At 41.2% G+C, this 20,684-nt stretch overlaps 1 protein-coding gene across 3 annotated transcripts in view; it reads right to left on the bottom strand.

Annotated features, from left to right (window-relative positions):
* Positions 1–5,086: 5,086 nt before the first annotated feature.
* EPHB1 (EPH receptor B1) overlaps positions 5,087–20,684 on the bottom strand; it is a 359,685-nt gene continuing 344,087 nt past the window's right edge. For all 3 annotated transcript variants that reach the window (XM_044289421.1, XM_044289419.1, XM_044289422.1), the window contains exon 17: positions 5,087–5,380. The gene's annotated coding sequence lies outside the window, so the exon portion shown is untranslated. The remainder of the gene's footprint in view (positions 5,381–20,684) is intronic.

The raw sequence follows: 20,684 nt of genomic DNA on the forward strand, positions 1-20,684 counted from the left end.
GGCAGACTGCCAACCGGCACTTCCCCCTACACAGTCAAGAGGTGTGGAGAGCTGGCAGGGGGGAGGAATGATGAAGCAGGGAGCCGATGCGGTTTCTCTGCTTCATCATAATACAGGCAACTGTCTCTGCTTCCTATGGACGCAGGGACAGCTGCCAGAAAGCGGGACATGGCTTCCCTATACCGGGACAGCGGGACAGCCACTGAAATCTGGGACTGTCCAGCCAGATCCGTGATGGTTGGGAGTTATGAATAATGGCCTAGATATGCTGGGAGTTATAGTCCTCTTATATATCCTCCTGTAACGTGCTCTGTACAGTAGCATAGACATGCTGAGAGTTATAGTCCTCTCCTCTTATGCCTCTTGTAATGTGCTCTTATATTACATAATAATGGTCCAGACATGCTGGGAGTTATAGTCCTCTCCTCTTATACCTCTTGTAATGTGTTCTTATATTACATAATTAAATTATGGTCCAGACATGCTGGGAGTTATAGTCCTCTCCTCTTATACCTCTTGTAATGTGCTCTTATATTACATAATAATGGTCCAGACATGCTGGGGGTTATAGTCCTCTCCTCTTATACCTCTTGTAATGTGTTCTTATATTACATAATTAAATTATGGTCCAGACATGCTGGGAGTTATAGTCCTCTCCTCTTATACCTCTTGTAATGTGTTCTTATTTTACATAATAATGGTCCAGACATGCTGGGGGTTATAGTCCTCTCCTCTTATACCTCTTGTAATGTGTTCTTATATTACATAATTAAATTATGGTCCAGACATGCTGGGAGTTATAGTCCTCTCCTCTTATACCTCTTGTAATGTGTTCTTATTTTACATAATAATGGTCCAGACATGCTGGAGGTTATAGTCCTCTCCTCTTATACCTCTTGTAATGTGTTCTTATTTTACATAATAATGGTCCAGACATGCTGGAGGTAGGGTTGCAATCCGGTCGGTAATTTAGTTTCCCTGTCGGTGCTGGTAATTTTTTCCCTTATATGGACTGTTGATAATGAGTGCTTCCACTGTGGGGCGCTCATTAGTGCAGCCTTTAATTCCCACCACCTCTCCCATGTGTGTTAAGAAGAAAAAAACTCACTTCATCCATTTGATCGCACTGCGGTGAACGCTCGCTGCTCACTGGAAGCTCAGGAAAGGACCTGCACTCCAGTGTGAGGACATCTCACAGGTCCTGCTGCTTCCAGTCAGTGCTGCGAAACGTCATCACACTGCAGCACAGGTCCTGCTTTTATAGACCTTTGAGACTCTATTAACACTACCATCAAAATAAGGTCATCTAGAGAAACTGCAGGTTTTTGAAGTTCTTTTTTTCCTTTGGGTGTTTAGGTATTAGAATAAATCAAATGAAAACTATGTTTTAACATAAGAAACAGGGTTTTGTTTAGCTCCTTGGCTATTAGTTTTTCCATACATTAACCTCCACATTGAGCGCCCAGCAACAGATAGAAGCCTGCAGGGCACCCTGGGACTTCTGGTGTGACATCACCTGGGCACAAGCCTGACACTTCTCTCATGGTAAAAAAATTGTAATATCCAGCTCACCCGTATCGATCCTGTAGATAGGTGCACGGAACAGACCCAAGCAAGTCCTGAAGGATATCCGTGTGTAGAAAGAAAAGGATCCAGCACCTGTTGTGAAAGTTTTTAGGTCCCGGTCTTTATTTCACCAAATATAAAATGTACAAGTACAGTGGCACCTTCTCCCACTCTTCCCCGATTTACGCGTTTCAAACACTTCTGTTCTTAATCATAATCCATCCAAATTATGATTAAGAACAGAAGTGTTCGAAACGCGTAAATCGGGGAAGAGTGGGAAAAGGTGCCACTGTACTTGTACATTTTATATTTGGTGAAATAAAGACCGGGACCGAAAAACTTTCACAACAGGTGCTGGATCCTTTTCTTTCTACACACTTCTCTCATGGTCTTTGCTCAGCTGTCCCTGGGACTTCCATCAACAGCTGGCAATGGTGAAGAGGTGGCGCATGCCACCCATTTTCATAATAAATGAAATGGTAGCTGCTGCTGCTGTGTTCAGCGTGTGGGAGAAGGGTGGATGAGAGGAGAGGCCGATGCCAGTGCTGTACGGAGCGCTATTATTGGAGCTATGGGAGTATTGCTGTGCTGCCTGTGCCGTTCACAGCACTCAGTGCGCTCATGGATAGCAGTGAAAGTATCGTGCAGTATTCATACGTATTAGACATTTTTTAAGGAGTAAAACTGCCAGTACAGGCGTCTATGACGCTTGTGAACGTGTGAATGGATCCTTCGACCTCTTGCACACAAACCGCAAATTGTGGTCCGCAATGCACAGGCACCAACCGTGGGCCAGCCACATGTGGATCGCGACCCCATTAACTTGAATGAGGTCTGCGATCTGTCCGTTCCACAAAAAGATAGGACAAGTTCTTTCTTTTTGAGGAACGGAAGCTCGGAAAAAGCTGTTATAAAGTAGAACTGACTTAGCTGTCCATAGCAACCAATCAGATTCCACCTTTCATTTTGGACAGCACCTTTGGAAAATGAAAGGTGGAATCTGATTGGTTGCTATGGACAGCTAAGCCAGTTCTACTTTGCACCAGCTTGATAAATCTTCCCCATTGTTGCTACTTCTGTTCTCCCTTCAGTGCTTCGGCATAGGCTTAGGCCCCTTTCACACAAGCGAGTTTTCCACACGGGTGCAATGCATGACGTGAACGCATAGCACCCGCACTGAATCCTGACCCATTCATTTCAATGGGTCTGTGTACATGAGACATTTATTTTTTCACGCATCAGTTCTGCGTTGCGTGAAAATCGCAGCCTGTTCTATATTCTGTGTTTTTCACGCAGCCCTGGCCCCATAGAAGTGAATGGGGCTTCAGTGAAAAATGCATCGCAATCGCAAGCAAGTGCGGATCCAATGCGTTTTTCACTGATGGTTGCTAAGAGATGTTGTTTGTAAAAGTTCAGTTTTTTATCATGTACATGAAAAACGCATCAAAACGTATTGCACCCACGCAGAGAAAAGTGAACAACTGAACGCAATCGCAGACAAAACTGACTGAACTTGCTTGTAAAATGGTGAAAGTTTCACTGAACGCACCCTGAACGCATCCGGAGACTATCCGCCACGCTCATGTGAAAGAGGCCTTAGAGTATCCAAAAACGTATGTTTGCAAATAGAGACATAGCTATTAAACAATGCAATTATTATAGGTAATTTCCAGATATATTAATGTACAGTAGAGGGGGTTCCATAGTATAATATATCTAGCTAAATGTTGTACTTATTTATAGGGTTAAATAAAGCTATGGCCAGCATACAGGAATCCTGCCTTTAAATAAACCACAAACTAAATCCAGAAAAAGGCTCTCTGTTGCCATCTGGTGGTTAAACATGGTAACTAGACTAAACTTTCAGCTACTTCACTGACTGCAGTTTATGGACTGCATTAATGATGATTAGAGATGAGCGAAGTATTGGAAAATTCTAATTACGAATTACTTCATCCCAAAGAGAATTTCTTTGTAAGTAGCAGGTGCAATGACAGGGAGTGGTGATTGCGCCCACCCCGTCATTGTACCCCTCAAATGTCGCGTTCACAACTGATAGTAAAACCAGTGTAAAATGCAAAAAAAACAAACAAAAAAAAAATCATACTTACCTCATCCATTTGCTTGCGACAGGCCGGCCGCCGCCATCTTGATGGAAGATCTGGCACAAAATATCACGCGGCCCGTGATGACGTCATACTTCACTGTGCACAGGATTTTGTGCAGCATCTTCAAGCAAGATGGTACGGTAAGTAAGATTTTTTTTGTTTTGTTTTTCACACTATTTCAGATAAAATTGATATGCTACCACTGAGCACCAGGAAATACGGCTTCACGGCGACTTAAATTCATCCTGAAATTCGGATCAAAGTCCACTTCGTGGATCTCAATTCGCTCAACACTGATGATGATTTAGGCTACTTTCACACTTGCGTTTTTGCCTTATCCGGCAGGGATCAGCAAAAACGCTTCCGTAACTGATAATGCAATCATCTGCATCCATTATGAACGGATCCGGTTGTATTATCTGTAGCATTGCCAAGACTCATCCATCATGAACTTCATTGGAAGTCAATGGAGGACGGATACATTTTATTATACATTTTCTTTATTTTAGGAAAGTGCATGAAACATACATGTGTTAATTCACTCCAACCACTACATAATAAAGAAATAAAGGTCAGGTTACACTTCCACATTTGTATAGTAGCATAAAATGTTACATATAGCCAAACATTTTATAAAGTAGAACTATAAAGTAAAAGGTTGGGTATGGGAAAGGGTGAGAGGGTAAGTGGAGGTGGGAGGAGGGGAATGAGGGGGAGAAAAAACAAAAATATAGAAAAGTACCAGTCATTAATAATATCTTACGTATCTTAGACATGAGCGTATAATATTTATGTATCTAATCCATTTTCTAATGTCAGATTGTGTCAGAGAAAACGGATCCGTCCCTATTGACTTGCATTGTGGGTCATGATGGATCCGTCTTGCTCCCTCCGGTATGAGAACGGAACGGAATGCATTTTGGAACATTCCATTCTGTTCAGTTACGTTTTCTCCCCATTGACAATGAATGGAGACAAAACGGAAGCATTTTCTTCCAGTATTGAGACCCTATGACAGATCTCAATACCGGAAAACGAAACGCTAGTGTGAAAGTACCTTATTATAGTGCATGTCACTTGTATTACTTTCTCATCCAGTATACTTGGACACAGTACTTAGTTGACAGCAATTAAATAAATGAGGTGATGTTGTAAAAAAAAAAACTACACGTTGAGTGTACAGAATGCTTGAATTAGTGGAGGTTTGTCTCCGTCTTTTCATGTCTTGCTCTTCTGAGATCTTGTACACGCTGTGAAGGGTCTTGTTTGCGCGCGGTGCCAGCGGTAACAAGGAGGACATTTGTCTCGCAGCACAATGGCACATACCTCTCATCTCTCTCTCTTCCATTTATTCATATACTGAACCAACAGATCTGCGGAGGGTGTTTTTATTCATTTTTATTGAGTGCAACTTAGAATCTTTTTTTTTTTAATACAATATTATTATTTTTTCCTCTTCTTTGAAATTACTGTTACGAACTCCGACATTTTGAACACAGGTGACAAATCTGTGGAGGGGGTAATTGTACAATGCAGGAAATTACAGAAATATATAGCTATGTAGTCGTGATGGAAGCGAGGTTGGGGGCGAGAGGTCAGAGAGTCATCAAAGAAGACCAATCCACGCCATCTTTTTTGGGGAGAGACACGTAATTCTGCACCATCAGGTGACATCAGCTGCTGTCAAATGCTCACTGGGCTGGACCCTGCAAGGAAGATAAATCATAATAATGAATTCGGATACTGAATACATCATAAAACTGATAGATCTCTGCTTTAACTAATTAGATAGCTGCTGGACATATCTCCCGTCTCAGCATAATCATGGCAGACAGCGTCTCATACATAAAGAACTTATGGCAGAATATATGGCATAAAAGGCATATAAAATCCCGTAACAGAATATGTGCAGCAACTTGTATCCTATCTGGAGCTATAGCCAACATGATGCAGTTGGACGCAGTAAATTCTGGGGACACAGAGACAGTCAGCGCTGAATAGACTATGTCAAACTGTGTAGGGACATGCTCTATTGATAAGAAGCTTCCTAAATTTCCAGGAGGAATAACAGTCGGACATCACAATGCAGGTTCCCTAGTTGTTATATTGTTATTTTACAATAAATACAAGCATTTACAAATACAGACATTATTTCCCATGCATACTGAAATAGGATGAAAACACCTAGGAGACCGGTACAGTATGTACGGATGGAGCAGTTCTAAGCTTGAGTGTGACATCACATCACAAAAGTCGCTGAAAAAGACAATGGCAAGTTTCTTGTCATTGTTTACTTAACTCGTGAAGGATCAAAATGAGGATTACTACATCTGTACCTTCAGAGAATGGTTAAGAGTCACTGAAGATTAAAACCAGGTGTGACAGGGCATAGCCTCCACCCTCCTCTAATCAGCCATGGACCTACAGACTCTATTAGAGTAGTGTACCTTTGTCACCGTCAGATCTGTGAGAAGGTCTGGCAGACGTTCTCTACCTCTTGTATGATGTTCTTTGTTTTGGTTTCACTTTCTCATCTCCTTTCCTTCTGCCAGGTGTCACTTATTTAGACATAATCGTCTTCCTTTATATTCCCTCCCATACTGCCTCACTTTGCGGTTTATACTACTTCCTGGATGAAGTGTTCACTGCTGGAGGTTGTGTCTGCTGTTTGCTCAGATAAGTCCTTTACTTTATAGTGTTTGCTTGCTGGCTTGATTCTAGGTGACCCTGACTCCCTCTGTATTAAGTGCAGAGAGCCGGTGGTCGTGTCCCCTCACTATTATAGGGTTTTCAGGTGTCACACAGGCTTAGGTACGTGGGCATGCAATTGTCTACCATCAAGACCCTTGTATGTGCATAGCAGTCAGGGAGAGCTCTTAGGGTTTTATAGGGCTCCCCTATAAGCTCCTTAGTTTGGGATAAAGCCAGTCGCTCGTTTATTTATAAGTTCCAGCTATCTGCAAATCTAATCCATGACAACCTTATAGAGATTCGGCGGGAAGGGGCTGTGTTGCTGGGTGCTTCACTGAATAAACATTTTGTAGACTTTCCAGAAACACATCACCTTGGAATGTGGTGGAGAAGGCAGGACAGCATGGACTTTCTCACCTTCTGATCATGGACCATTCAGAAGGTGCTGGATGGTTGGGGGTTGGGGGTGTTTCCTCCGTTATCTACCAATGGGTTGGGAGGAGTGATAAGACAAAGTAAAGAAGTTGGGTTTGGTAGTTGTAAGTTGCTGTTTTCTACTGGAAGGGTCAGTATCTGAGTTGGGGCCAGATTTTGGGTCCACGTGTAAGGATTGCCTGATCAGGGAGACATGTTGAGGCCATACCCTGAGATATTCCTGTTGTATTGTATTACAAATAAAAGAGTTTGGCTCCATCTGAATCATCTGGCTGCTGTGTGAAGGAACCTGGAAACAATGCCCTGTGACAACAGGTTTGTCCAACTTATCGCTCCCAAACTATTATGAGACAATAAGTACCATCGTTTCTCGGGAGTTCTAGGATGCTGCTCCTGCAGGTTCCCTGTCCATCTCCGAACTAAAAGCTCTTAATACATAAACAAAAAAAAAACACATCACAAACCTTATATTTAGCAAGTGCAAATTTACCATATAAAATGCCATATTTATATTTCTTTACCCATCATAAAAACTTTCTCGCCATGAATCCCAGGTGTGTCTCACTCTGCTGAGATATATTTATTTCTGTGACAGACACAGAGCTCGTTGTATACCCAGGTTGTTATTATGTTAATTGCTGTGAAATGAGTTTATATTTATATATTTCCATATATAACCATATGTACCGCACCATCAGCAAGAAGAGACTGGTGGATGGGAAGGGGGGGGGGGGGGCGTTCTCTTAGATTTATACTGGGAGTCTGAGAAATCCTGAATAATTCTTCACATGAATAGAAGAGTGGTAGACAGGTTATGTAACTGCCATACATATCCTCCAAAGCAGGTAAAACAGATCATAAGTGCAGAGCATCGTCCTATTTGATAGCTTATATAGTTATGATGGAAGATAGAGATTGATATCTAAAAGCTACATCAGATAAAACAGTTTTACATGCATCTGATTGGCTAGTTAAAAGTTCGTGCTTGAGTATGTGCTGGGATATCATGCTGGGAGAAGGGAAGAGAGCTGCTTTACTCAGAATCTGGGGATGCCCACTCAGTTTATAACTGCTATAATAAAAATGCTGAAATTCCAAAACCCCTTTATGATCAGTTTATACTTTTATTTTCAAGCATAATCAGTTTCATATGTTAAAGGGGTTATCCAACCCCTATAATGAACCCCCCACCCAATGCCCGGGCCCCTCACATAGATTATACTTACCCCAGTCCCCGGCACCAGTGTAACTTCTGATGCCCACACAGCCGCCGCTGCATCTCCCCGTCGCGCAGATCAAAACATCTAGTGACGGGGGGAAGCAGCCAATAGCAGGCCACGGAAGGGACAAGCTTCCCTAGCATCTTGGGTGACACTAGGGAGGCTTGTCCCTATCGTGGCCCGCTTTCAGCTGCTCCCCCCCCCCCTATCACCAGATGTTTTGATCTATGAAACGGGAAGATACAGCGGTGGCCGTGCAGGGATCCGGAGCACCGTGGGTGCCGGGGAGCAGGGTAAGTATAATGTATATGAGGGGCCCGGGCATTGAGGGGGGGTTCATTATAGGGTTGGATAACCACTTTAACATATAAAACTGATTATGCTTGAAAATAAAATGTCTTTATTTGGCCCATTGATTCCAACAATATGCTAAGATAGTCGTTCCTGTAGTTCCTCAGACAAATCAGCCTGTCTTGAACACTATGAACTCAAGAACCTGTAAATTTGTAGTAAAGGCAGAACACATGTCTCCTTAATGATGACTTGCCAAGTTGTGGAGGTTAACCATGATTGTTGTATGATAAATGTCACATTGGAGATGTAACCAGTAGATTATTTTTTTCTCTCTCCTGACAAATGAATGTTTCATTTTGCAAGCTTAATTTTCCCTGTAAATGATATTTTTCTATTATTAGACTGCAGTCGGAACAAGCTCACTAATTGCCACGAGGAGATGAGCAGGTAACTGAGGTTATAAGGAATGAACCACTGCTCCTCAGCATTCTTCTACTGTGAAGCAGATGGTGGAGGGAAATCCCAATTAACTGCATGTTCAGAAGCAAGTGTAAGGAGAATGAGGAGACCCTGCAGGAGAACAGACACTGAAGCTATTAAGAACATGAAGAACAAGTAACCGCTCTCCGATAAGCAACAAACCATGTATGGTCATAAAAATAACAATCCCCATATATCCATAAAGAGTAGAACACAAACAATAGCTGCTCTATTACAGAGCCTGTGATCACAGATACAAAGAGTGACCGACATAGGCTGTGGGCAGTGAATGGATAGCAATACGAATCTACATCAGGCCTTCAGTTGATAAGCTCCTGACACAATGTACCTCAGACTACTTTCACCCTAAACGGCAAAGTTATCGGATGAATCGAAAGAATCACATGGGACATACTACTGATGTTAGACAACAAAGACGCTCATGACTACATCTCTCGATAGACATACTGTGAAGCAGCAGATGTGGCACATTCACACTTCTTGAGGCTACATAGCTCACATTTCTCAACAAAACCAAACAACCAAGAAAATGTAACATATGTCTTTGTTATTTGCTCTTGTTTCATCAGCAGAGGTCGCACAATTTATGACCATTTTTGAGGAGTATTTTTACCCGAGGAGGAGTATTAGCAGTAACTCAAATACATAATATATCGGCCTACACTTGCTCACATCTACGTTTGGAGCCTCTGTTGCAGATTCTGTCTAAAGACCGGACAAAAAAGCCTTGTATGCAGCACTTTTTTGGTCTGGTAAAAAGACAGGCTTATGAATAAAAATTGAAGGGATTCCATCATAGTAAGGGGGGTTTGTTCAGCTTCTTCCCTGTGAGTTAGGCTGGGTTCTCAGGACATTTTTGCCATATATTTAATGTACACACAAAAAACATATATACCTTAATAGACGCCTCAGAAAGACGCCATACTGTGGCATCTGTCACCATAGAATTCCATTGTAAAAAAAAAAAAAAGATACGTTAGCCTACATGTTTTTTTTTGCTGGACTTTGCAGGATGGAAAAACATGGAACACTAGGCTTTCCCATCCTGCCGAGTACTTTTTTTTTTTTTACTATGGAACTCCATGATGATGGATGTCACAGTATGGCATCTGTTGTGTATGTTGATCGTATGACAAAAACCAAGCCTTATGTGCCCGATCCAGCATTTCCGTTATTTTCATTGTTCTGCTCCTTTAGATGAGCAGAACAACAGAAATAAATAGTGGTGATGTGAACAGGGCCTAAGAGGTGGGGATTTATGCAGGGAACCATTACTGGTCTAAATAACATCAAGCTATTATAGCAAAGTTATGAAGTCCAGTCCAATATGACAGATCGTCCCTGTACTTTACCACTTGGCTATAATAGCCTGTCTGCATTCAGTACATACTGCACCACATCCCCTAGGAGCCGGCCCCTCCTCCTTCCAGCGCCTGCCGACTTCCCCTGATGCAAGACCTGTATTGCTCCTGCGCCTGCCCAAACTAACCAATAGCAAAGCTCCTTGCTGTCCAGGGCTTTGCTATTGGTTACTGCAGGCACGGGCAGCATTGCTGCGCTGCCTGTGCCCTTCACTGCGTGTCCTACGCTGATGAAAAGCAGGAAAAAGTCTAAGGTGTACGCCTTGGTACGCCTTAGACTTTTTCCAGGGAGTAAAATGGCCAAAACAGGCATCTATGACGCTTGTACAGGCGTTAATGCAACCTCTGTTCATCAGATATCACAATTGCAGACCATGAAACAATAGGAAAACAGTGCAGTGTTCTCTCAGGCTGCAGCCACATCTTCTCCCTCCTCTTTCTCCCCCCTTTGATGCTAGTGCATGTGAGCTAGGAAGTTTCAGAGGGGGGCAACAGGGGGCCTGGTTAGGGCACATAATTTATTATTTATTTATTTTTTACACAGGGTTTCCTGTACCAATATATTGATGACTTTCCCATTCAGTTAAATAGGAACATTAGCTGCAGTACCCCTGTGTATGGAGCTGTGGTGTCCCAGGTGTTTCCTTTCAGAACTTTCAGCTGTCAAAAACTGCTGATTGTTAGTCCACCGGGTGTTGGCTCCCAACCAATCTCATAAAGGCCATTTATATATGCAAACAAGGTGAGAATATTCATAAACCATAAACTTAACATAGTAACCCTGAAAAGCCCTAGGATTAATGACAGGGTCTGAAACTACTGGTTCCTTCCCAGATGAACGAACCAGCGTCTCCCTGAGGCCTAGTAAACAACAAGCAAATGGGAGCAACAAAATACCAAGAGAAGTACACTTATCCTCAATAGAAAACGGATGAGCAGGAACTCAGATGAGGACCGCACACCAGCTCTTCCAACTCCAGGCAGAGAATATCAACCGCATGGTATGAAGTGTGAGTCCAGACTTAATAGAGGAGCAGTAATGACCACAAGCTACACCTGAGACAAGAGGTGTGGTCAAAAGCAATGCAACAAGTGAAAACAGATAGGCTGTCAGGTGACCTAATGTGCAGCCATTCTCTCAGATCTTCTAACCTCTGTCACTGGAGGGACTATGATAATGACATACTGATAGTAGAAAATGTGGCAAGAAAAATAAATAAAATAAAGTTTCCTGTCTATGTTATTAGGGGTAGATGTAATGTTTGCATTTGTATAGTTTTTTTATAAAAAAAATTGGGGTATTTTTTTTTTTTTTTTTTTTACAGTAGATTTTACATTGACCATACAGTGTAAATAACATGATAACTTATTCTCTTACATCAAACTTATGCACATTGTTTTTGTGTGACGACATTCGAAAACCCATAACTTTTTTATTTTTCTATCAATGGAGCTGTATGAGGGCTTATTTTTTGTGGGAGTTTTCACTGGTAACATTTTGGGGTACATGTGACTAGTGATGGATGAACATTGGCTGGGACGGTTACGAACACGATTGCACAAATGCGATCAAATGCTTGCGAACTGCAAGTTTGCGGCGGGCCCCATTCACTTTAATGGCTGGCGAACCAGAAATCCTTCAGCTCATATTTGCAGCCACCAAATACTAGAAATACTAGTAGTGACATACTAGAGGGGGATTAATGACAAAAATTCCAACAAAAAATATGTATTTTAATCAGGGAACATTTTTATGTGTCTTAAAGGGAAAATCTCTAAAATGTGTCCTGTTGGAGCCTAGGAAAATTGTATTTTAGGCCACAGGAGTACTGGCCTTAAAAATTTGGCATTGACCTGACATAAAATAAATTCTGATTATGTGGCTCGAGGTACATTATGCGGTCAGTGGATAAAATTTTTACTGTAGGCCACTGGACTACAGGCCCCAAACATTAGGCATTCACCGGACAGAAAAGATCAAATGATTATGTGTCTGGAGGTATATTACACGGTCAATGGATATCAATTTTACTGCAGGCCAGTACAAGTACAGGTCAAATACATATGTTTAAAAGAACTAAAAATATTAAATTGGATTAAAAACATGGCTAACGAAATCCCTCCTCTTAAAAAAAAAAGCTAATAATATTTGTTGAAATTCGATAACACGTGGTCGTCACAGGTGTTGAATTCCTCCGAGGCCCCAACTATTAGGCATTCACTTCACCGTACAGAAAAGAACAAGTAGATACACTATGTGGCTGGAGGTAGATTACATGGTCATTGGATATCAATTTTACAGCAGCAAAACCACAAAAAAATACTGCACTACCCAAATGCACTATATAGAAAGTATATTATTGGTATATAACACCCCTGCTTCAATCAATTTTTCTGGGAGGCAACTGGTATATCACACTAGTAGAAATGATTTGTTCCAATGGCGTTTGTCACTCTGTGTAGCTGAGGTAACGCAGCTGAGGCTACTTTCACACTGGCGTTTTGGTTTCCGTTTGTGAGATCCGTTCAGGGATCTCACAAGCAGTCCAAAATGGATCAGTTTTGCCCTTAATGCATTCTGAATGGATAAGGATCCACTCAAAATGCATCATAGAAACATAGAATGTGTCGGCAGATAAGAACCATTTGGCCCATATAGTCTGCCCAATATACTAAATACTATGGATAGCCCCTGGCCCTATCTTATATAAAGGATGGCCTTATGCCTATCCCATGCATGCTTAAACTCCTCCACTGTATTTGCAGCTACCACTTCTGCAGGAAGGCTATTCCATGCATCCACTACTCTCTCAGTAAAGTAATACTTCCTGATATTACTTTTAAACCTTTGCCCCTCTAATTTAAAACTATGTCCTCTTGTAGCAGTTTTTCTTCATTTAAATATTCTCTCCTCTTTGACCTTGTTGATTCCCTTTATGTATTTAAAAGTTTCTATCATATCCCCTCTGTCTCGTCTTTCTTCCAAGCTATACATGTTAAGGTCCTTTAATCTTTCCTGGTAAGTTTTATCCTGCAATCCATGCACCAGTTTAGTAGTTCTTCTCTGAACTCTCTCCAAAGTATCAATATCCTTCTGGAGATATGGTCTCCAGTACTGAGCACAATACTCCAAATGAGGTCTCACTAGTGCTCTGTAGAGCGGCATGAGCACCTCCCTCTTTCTAATGGTAATGCCTCTCACTCTATACCCAAGCATTCTGATAGCATTTCCTGCTGCTCTATGACATTGTCTGCCTACCTTTAAGTCTTCTGAAATAATGACCCCTAAATCCCTTTCCTCAGATACTGAGGCTAGGACTGTATTACTGATTGTATATTCTGCTCTTGGGTTTTTACGCCCCAGGTGCATTATCTTGCACTTATTAACATAAAATTTTAGTTGCCAGATTTTTGACCAAACGTATCCGTCCTGACACACAATGTAAGTCAATGAGGACGAATCCGTTTTCACTGACACAATATGGCTCAATAGAAAACGGATCCGTCCCCCATTTACTTTCAATGGTGTTCAATACAATAATACAAACGGATCGATTCTGAACAGATGCATGCGGTTGTATTATCTAAATGGATGCATTTGTGCAGATCCATGACGGATCCGCTCCAAACGCGAGTGTGAAAGTAGCATTAACCACAAACAAAAAAAAACACAAGCAAATGCTGCACTACCTAAATGCACTATACAGTCATGTGAAAAAATTAGGACACCCTTTGAAAGCATGTGGTTTTTTGTAACATTTTTAATAAAAGGTTATTTCATCTCCGTTTCAACAATACAGAGAGATTAAAGTAATCCAACTAAACAAAGAAAACTGAAGAAAAGTCTTTTCAAGATCTTCTGTAAATGTCATTCTACAAAAATGCCTATTCTAACTGAGGAAAAAGATAGGACACCCTCACATGTATTCCCTCTTAAATTGGCTCAGATCTCACACAGGTATATCACACCAGGTGCACATAATTAGTAGATCGTTACTCTGCATGTTGAATGAGGCTTGCCCTATTTAAACCTCAGACATTTAGTTTGGTGTGCTCCTGACTGTTGAAGTGAGAGTGAGCACCATGGTGAGAGCAAAAGAGCTGTCAGAGGACTTCAGAAAAAAGATTGTAGCAGCCTATGAGTCTGGGAAGGGATTTAAAAAGATCTCAAAAGATTTTGAAATCAGCCATTCCACTGTCCGGAAGATAGTCTACAAGTGGAGGGCTTTCAAAACAACTGCCAACATGCCCAGGACTGGTCGCCCCAGCAAGTTCACCCCAAGAGCAGACCGCAAGATGCTAAAAGAGGTCTCCAAAAACCCTAAAGTGTCATCTCGAGAACTACAGCAGGCTCTGGCTACTGTTGATGTAGAAGTACATGCCTCTACAATCAGAAAGAGACTGTACAAGTTTAACTTGCATGGGAGGTGTGCAAGGAGGAAACCTTTGCTTTCCAAGAGAAACATCGAGGCCAGACTGACATTTGCCAGAGATAAAGTTGACAAAGACCAGGACTTCTGGAATAATGTTCTTTGGACAGATGAGTCCAAAATTGAATTATTTGGACACAACAGCAGAGGACATGTTTGGCGTAAACCAAACACAGCATTCCAAGAAAAGAACCTCATACCAACTGTGAAGCATGGAGGTGGAAGTGTCATGGTTTGGGGCTGCTTTGCTGCAGCAGGACCTGGTCAGCTCACCATCATAGAATCCACGATGAATTCTACTGTGTATCAGAAGGTGCTTGAAGAACATGTGAGACCATCAGTTAGAAAATTAAAGCTGAAGCGGAACTGGACCATGCAACATGACAATGACCCAAAACATACTAGTAAATCAACCAAAGATTGGCTGAAAAAGAAGAAATGGAGAGTCCTGGAATGGCCAAGTCAAAGTCCAGATTTGAATCCCATTGAGATGCTGTGGGGTGACTTGAAAAGGGCTGTACGTGCAAGAAACCCCTCAAACATCTCACAGCTGAAAAAGTTCTGCATTGAGGAGTGGGGTAAAATTTCCTCAGACCGATGTCGAAGACTGGTAGATGGCTACAAGAACCGTCTCACTGCAGTTATTTCAGCCAAAGGAGGTAACACTCGCTATTAGGGGCAAGGGTGTCCTATCTTTTTCCTCAGTTAGAATAGGCATTTTTGTAGAATGACATTTACAGAAGATCTTGAAAAGACTTTTCTTCAGTTTTCTTTGTTTAGTTGGATTACTTTAATCTCTCTGTATTGTTGAAACGGAGATGAAATAACCTTTTATTAAAAATGTTACAAAAAACCACATGCTTTCAAAGGGTGTCCTAATTTTTTCACATGACTGTATATAAAGTATATAATTGGTATATCACACTTCTGCTTCAATCAGTTTTTTGGGGGGAAACTTTTTTGTTTCAATAGCATTTGGCACTTTGTGTAGCTGCAGTATCGCAGCAGAACCGCACACAACTGCTGCACAATACAATTGCACTATAATATACTTTCTATGTTAGAAAGTATATTATAAGTATATCACACCCCTCAGTATGCTCCATTGTTCCACTGAAGGAAAAAAGCACCCCAGACCATTATGGTGTCCCCTCCACTGTGGCGCGTAGAAAAAAATCTCAGGTGGGATCTGTTTTTCATGCCAGTAACGTTGGAAACCATCAGTACCATCAAGGTTAAATTTTTTCTCATCAGAGAATAACACTTTCTTCCACCTTTGAATGTCCCATGTTTGGTGCTCCCTTGCAAAGTCCAAACGAGCAGTTCTGTGGCGTTCAAGGAGACGAGGTCTTTGAAGACGTTTTTTGTTTTTCAAGCCCTTCAGTCTCAGATGCCGTCTGATGGTTATGGGGCTGCAGTCAGCACCAGTAATGGCATTAATTTGGGTCGAGGATCATCCAGTGTCTTGACGGACAGCCAAATGGATCCTCCGGCTCAGTGCTGATGACTTTTTTTGGGGTCTTCCACTTGACTCTTTTGTTCCATAACCCTCAGGATCATTTCAGAAATCCAGCTATGGTGCACTGTGAGAGACCCTGCTTATGCAGTTCAACAACCCAACCACGTTCAAAAAGGGAGCGTTTTTTTGCCTTGACAATGAGTCCACATCTTTGCACAGATTTGGCCTTTTAAAGCCATGTGGTCCTAAACTTTTGATCAGCTGAAAAACAGCCTGTTTCAGTTTAATCGTTATTTTCAATTAATTGAATGCTCAAAAATAGTTTTGTCTCACTCTCATTTCTTCTTGTTGTATGTTGAAGCTCTACTTGGAACCTTGCTAATATCCAACAATGTAAAATATGATTTTTTGATCAGAACTGTATATATTTTTTTTATAGACGTGACATCAGAGAGGGTTCATAGTTTTCTATTTAAAGGGCAAAGCTTCAAAAAACACTCCACTAAACACATGTGCTAAAACAAACTGGCCCATATTTATTAATGTCAGTAGAACTAGACACTGTTGTAAAATTTACTAAAGGTCTTGGCACAGTTTGGCGCATCTAGTTATTGAGAAATCCTCTGTACCATACTCTGTGAAGGAGACCTAATTGGAGTGAAGTTAAAGCGTGCCTTTCAAAGTATAAGTATGGGCCATGTTTATCCCAGCTATTTAAATCTGGTTGGCCCTAAAGTTACATGCATAAGTTTCCTCTCTCTAAATGGAAGTTAACTTTCAGTAAAGTACCCATATATTTATTGCATTATAAAATGTTATATAATTTTCTAACATAATAATGGGGGGGGGGGGGGGGCATTTATCTTCAAGGTTTATATCTAAAAACAGATTCTCTGTTGATGTACTTTGCTCCAAAAATGCTACTAAAAATGCAAATTTTTGGGGAACTTTTAAAAACAATTTGTGGCGATAAATCTAGCGTGAATTGAATTAGCATGGCTAAACATGCCTAGTTTCCCACCAGGTCTTCAAAACTAGAGCGAGGGGTATAAAAATGCAATAAGTGGCAAATAACACCAAAAAGTCTCAAAAGCCCTACTTTGCTACTCTTTAACTTCTGGAGAGAAAAGCTTGATGATGAAACACCCCCTTTGTGTTTCTGTTTTATACACTTGTCAAGATCAAGAGATTGCTTGTCTGTCTACAGAGCACCTTTATTCTTGTCATGTGATGGACACATGGGTGCATGGCTCGTTACAATTGCAGGGAGGTCATATTGCGACACGCCACTAAAATATTGGTACGAAGGGCCAGCAAAAATTTTGCATAAAGATGTTTCAATTAAAGTGCTGATTATAACTAATGGGATAAAGGACAACGCATTGGAGGAACCAAGGAAGGGGGGTGAAGCAATAGCTCTCCTTTTATAGATATTACACTACATATAACACAGGGGGAACTAAGGTTTTGCAGTCCATTCAGCGAGGCTTTGTGAAGGGTTCCATGAACTGTTATTAGAAGAAATTATTTTCCACTACAAACACAATCAGTGGATAGGAAAATACATGTTTATGTAATTTAGCATACATTAAGAGTCGGCCTCATCATCTGCAGTAAAGTGCTGGGTGATTATGTCTACTGGAATGCTCATCCTATGTGTTTATAACCTCAATGAAAAAGCAGTGATAATGGTGATTACACTGCAAGCTGAATTTGACTTACTAATTCTACTGCTGGGGTAAAATTATCTTTCTATAGAAAGGCACTACCAGATCGTTCTATAACAGGAAAAAGTAATTTTAGCTACAAATAATTTGTTCTATTCAAATCTCTTTTAAGAGCTGGAGGGAGCACTGACGCATACCCTATGGCAAGCTAATGCACAACAGGCAGGAGAGTATGCCTCAGACAGAGTGGAGCAGACAAAGCAGGGCTACTTCTGCAGCTGTGGTCAACTGGAAAGATGAGACACTTTAGGAGAGAAACCACCAGAGATGGTGTAAGTGCCTACCGGGAGCAGACCACCAACATCACAACAATTCAGGTTGAATGACAGAATTCTGCAACCACTATAGGGTGCATATGACCTTATTTCAAAGTACCAGTAAAAGTTAGGCAAGATTCGCACATCCAGACTCCGACCAGACCACCAGTTTAAAGATGTTTTAATACTCTTTTCCTCTCCCAGTCACTGCATTGACTACCAATTTTCAGGGGCGGACTGGGAACTTAAAGTGGCCCTGAAAAAAAGAAAAACATATTCCAGCCAGTGTCCTGGGATACCTATGGCCCTGCATCATTTGTACACTGCCTCATATAGTAGCCTATGGTCTATGAGGGTGAACAGCAGGGTAGGGAGCCATGGCCTCCAATTGTCTGCATACAGTATTCAACTCTATTACCATCCTGAGGACAGCCATACAGTTGAATTCAGGAGGCCACCTGCAGCCGCCTACCAGGTGCGTAAATATCCGATTCTCCTAGTAAAGAGCATAAGATCATTATGTATCTGGTGAGAGGTAGTGAGGAGTGCTTGGGTGGCCCCCTGGGCATTGGCCCACAGAAAATTGCCCTGTAGGGTCTATGTCCAGTCCACCCCTGCCTATTTTTCCTGGCTCAAATTCGCATCTACAAAGCTATACATCTCTTTTCCATCCTACTTCTGCTTTCTGATCTGCTAATGATTTGCACCAACCTGATCAATACTTCCCATTCACATTTATAATACTTCTCCTGTGCTTCCTCTGTGATCTGGAATGAAATTACACCTCAGTCCATCATCTACTGATCAACATTTTACTAATATCTTGAAAACCCACATCTTGAGGGATTTTTACATTTCTCCACCACTGTAGGCTGTCTCAGAATGGAGTTCCTGTGGTCCATCAGAGGAAATTATTCTCAAGGCCAAACCCCTAAATCATCAATAACGTTTAATAGACTTTGAATCAAAGAAATAGACCCTAGTGGCGAGTTATTGGCTCCAAAGGTCAAATGGGTATTTTTCTCCTGGATATTTGCGACCCATTATGATATCAGAGCCTGAGCCTACTACATGATCCTCTGGTACTCTGATGGGTCAGTCTGATCCTGGTTGTAGCTTTTTCTCTCACCCATCTACATGTCCTAATATTTACCAATAAAGATGCCCTTCAGAGGCACAACTTTAAGCTCCTGGGCCCTATCATAGCAGCCCTTATCTGAAATGTAATAATCACTGTTAAAGAGGCCTCTGAGGCAGGGTCCACGTGCAACTGCTGCCTCTGCAGTCCTTCATATGGTGGCTTCTAAAGCAGAATTTTGGCGCAGACAGCTGTGTTGAAATTTTGCTGAAATCCTACTGATGGCCGCATCCTCTTTGCTCCCCTAACATCTCAATGGGACGCAGAGCTGAGGATCGTGGATATATATTAAAATCAAATCTACTGTATGCCTCCTCCTTTCCTGAATTGTACTGCTTTGCAGAATATGTTGGTGTTTCTGGTAGTTATGGCAGACTTTTTTTTTTAAAACCAGGAGGCATGGGATGAGAAGAGCCATACCCCCTCCCAGAAAGAGCAGTTCTAAAGTACTTAGAAAAAAATTAATTCATCTAGTAACCTGAATTTATAAGACATTAGTGAGTAAGTAACGCTGAGTCCGTAAGTGCAATCTACAGGGCCCTCCTGGAATAGCTCTTCCAGCTAATAGGGTCAGCTCTGTTTTTACAAATTGAATGGAATGCGTGAGCTGGATAGATAGAATAGATTAATATATTTGAGATGTATAGATCACCAACACCAAGAGGCCTTGGAACTACTTGGCTAAAAATGCACAATGATTCTGTTATAAATCATGTTTTGCTCAGTTAAAAAGTGGTTTGACCTTCAACACAGTAAAGCCGATAATGCAACATCTGTTCCCCAAGAGGTATTTTTAGAAAGTTTTAATAACTATTCACCTTAAAAAAAGACATGTGAAGTCCTTATATATCTAATTTGCCAGGCAATAAAAGATTAATCTCCTCCTAAATTAGTTTCCCTTTTATTATGAATTAAGTGCAGCTCTCTTCAAAAGCTCATCATTTCTCAAGCTAAGGATTTATCTCCACAAGATTATCTTTCCAGGAGTGAGAGAAAGATTTATGCCGCGTTCCATATTTCCAAGGCAATTACTTTTGAAAAACACTTCCACGTAGATAATAATATGTATACATGTCTTGTGGAATTTAATCAGTTTACTGGTTACTGTCTGGAAGATGAGAGATCTGAATCTCCGGCTAAAGGTAATCTATGCATCAAGATGAAGTAAAAAAAAAAAAAAAAGAACATTCAATTTTAGATTTTTAGAGCAAGCGGTATGGGGAATTCAGTGTTTAGGGATTGTATGCAACAGCCACATTCAGAGAACCTTCAAGATACTGACAGATCCCCAAGCTGAATAGAAATTATATTTGACATCCAAAAAGATTTGAATGTAAAATTTAGATTTTTGCTTCCCAGCACCGATGTTAAACAAATGTGATTAACGTAGGAGGTGGAGATAAAACTCCGGCTCCCTTCCATCGTCTTGTCATTTTCCCAGTTAAATCCAAAGGTTAGTAGCCTCCAGGTGGTAGATGGGCAACCATAATTCAGTTA

Source organism: Bufo gargarizans, chromosome 4 (assembly GCF_014858855.1).
Source record: "Bufo gargarizans isolate SCDJY-AF-19 chromosome 4, ASM1485885v1, whole genome shotgun sequence".
NCBI lineage: Eukaryota > Metazoa > Chordata > Amphibia > Anura > Bufonidae > Bufo > Bufo gargarizans.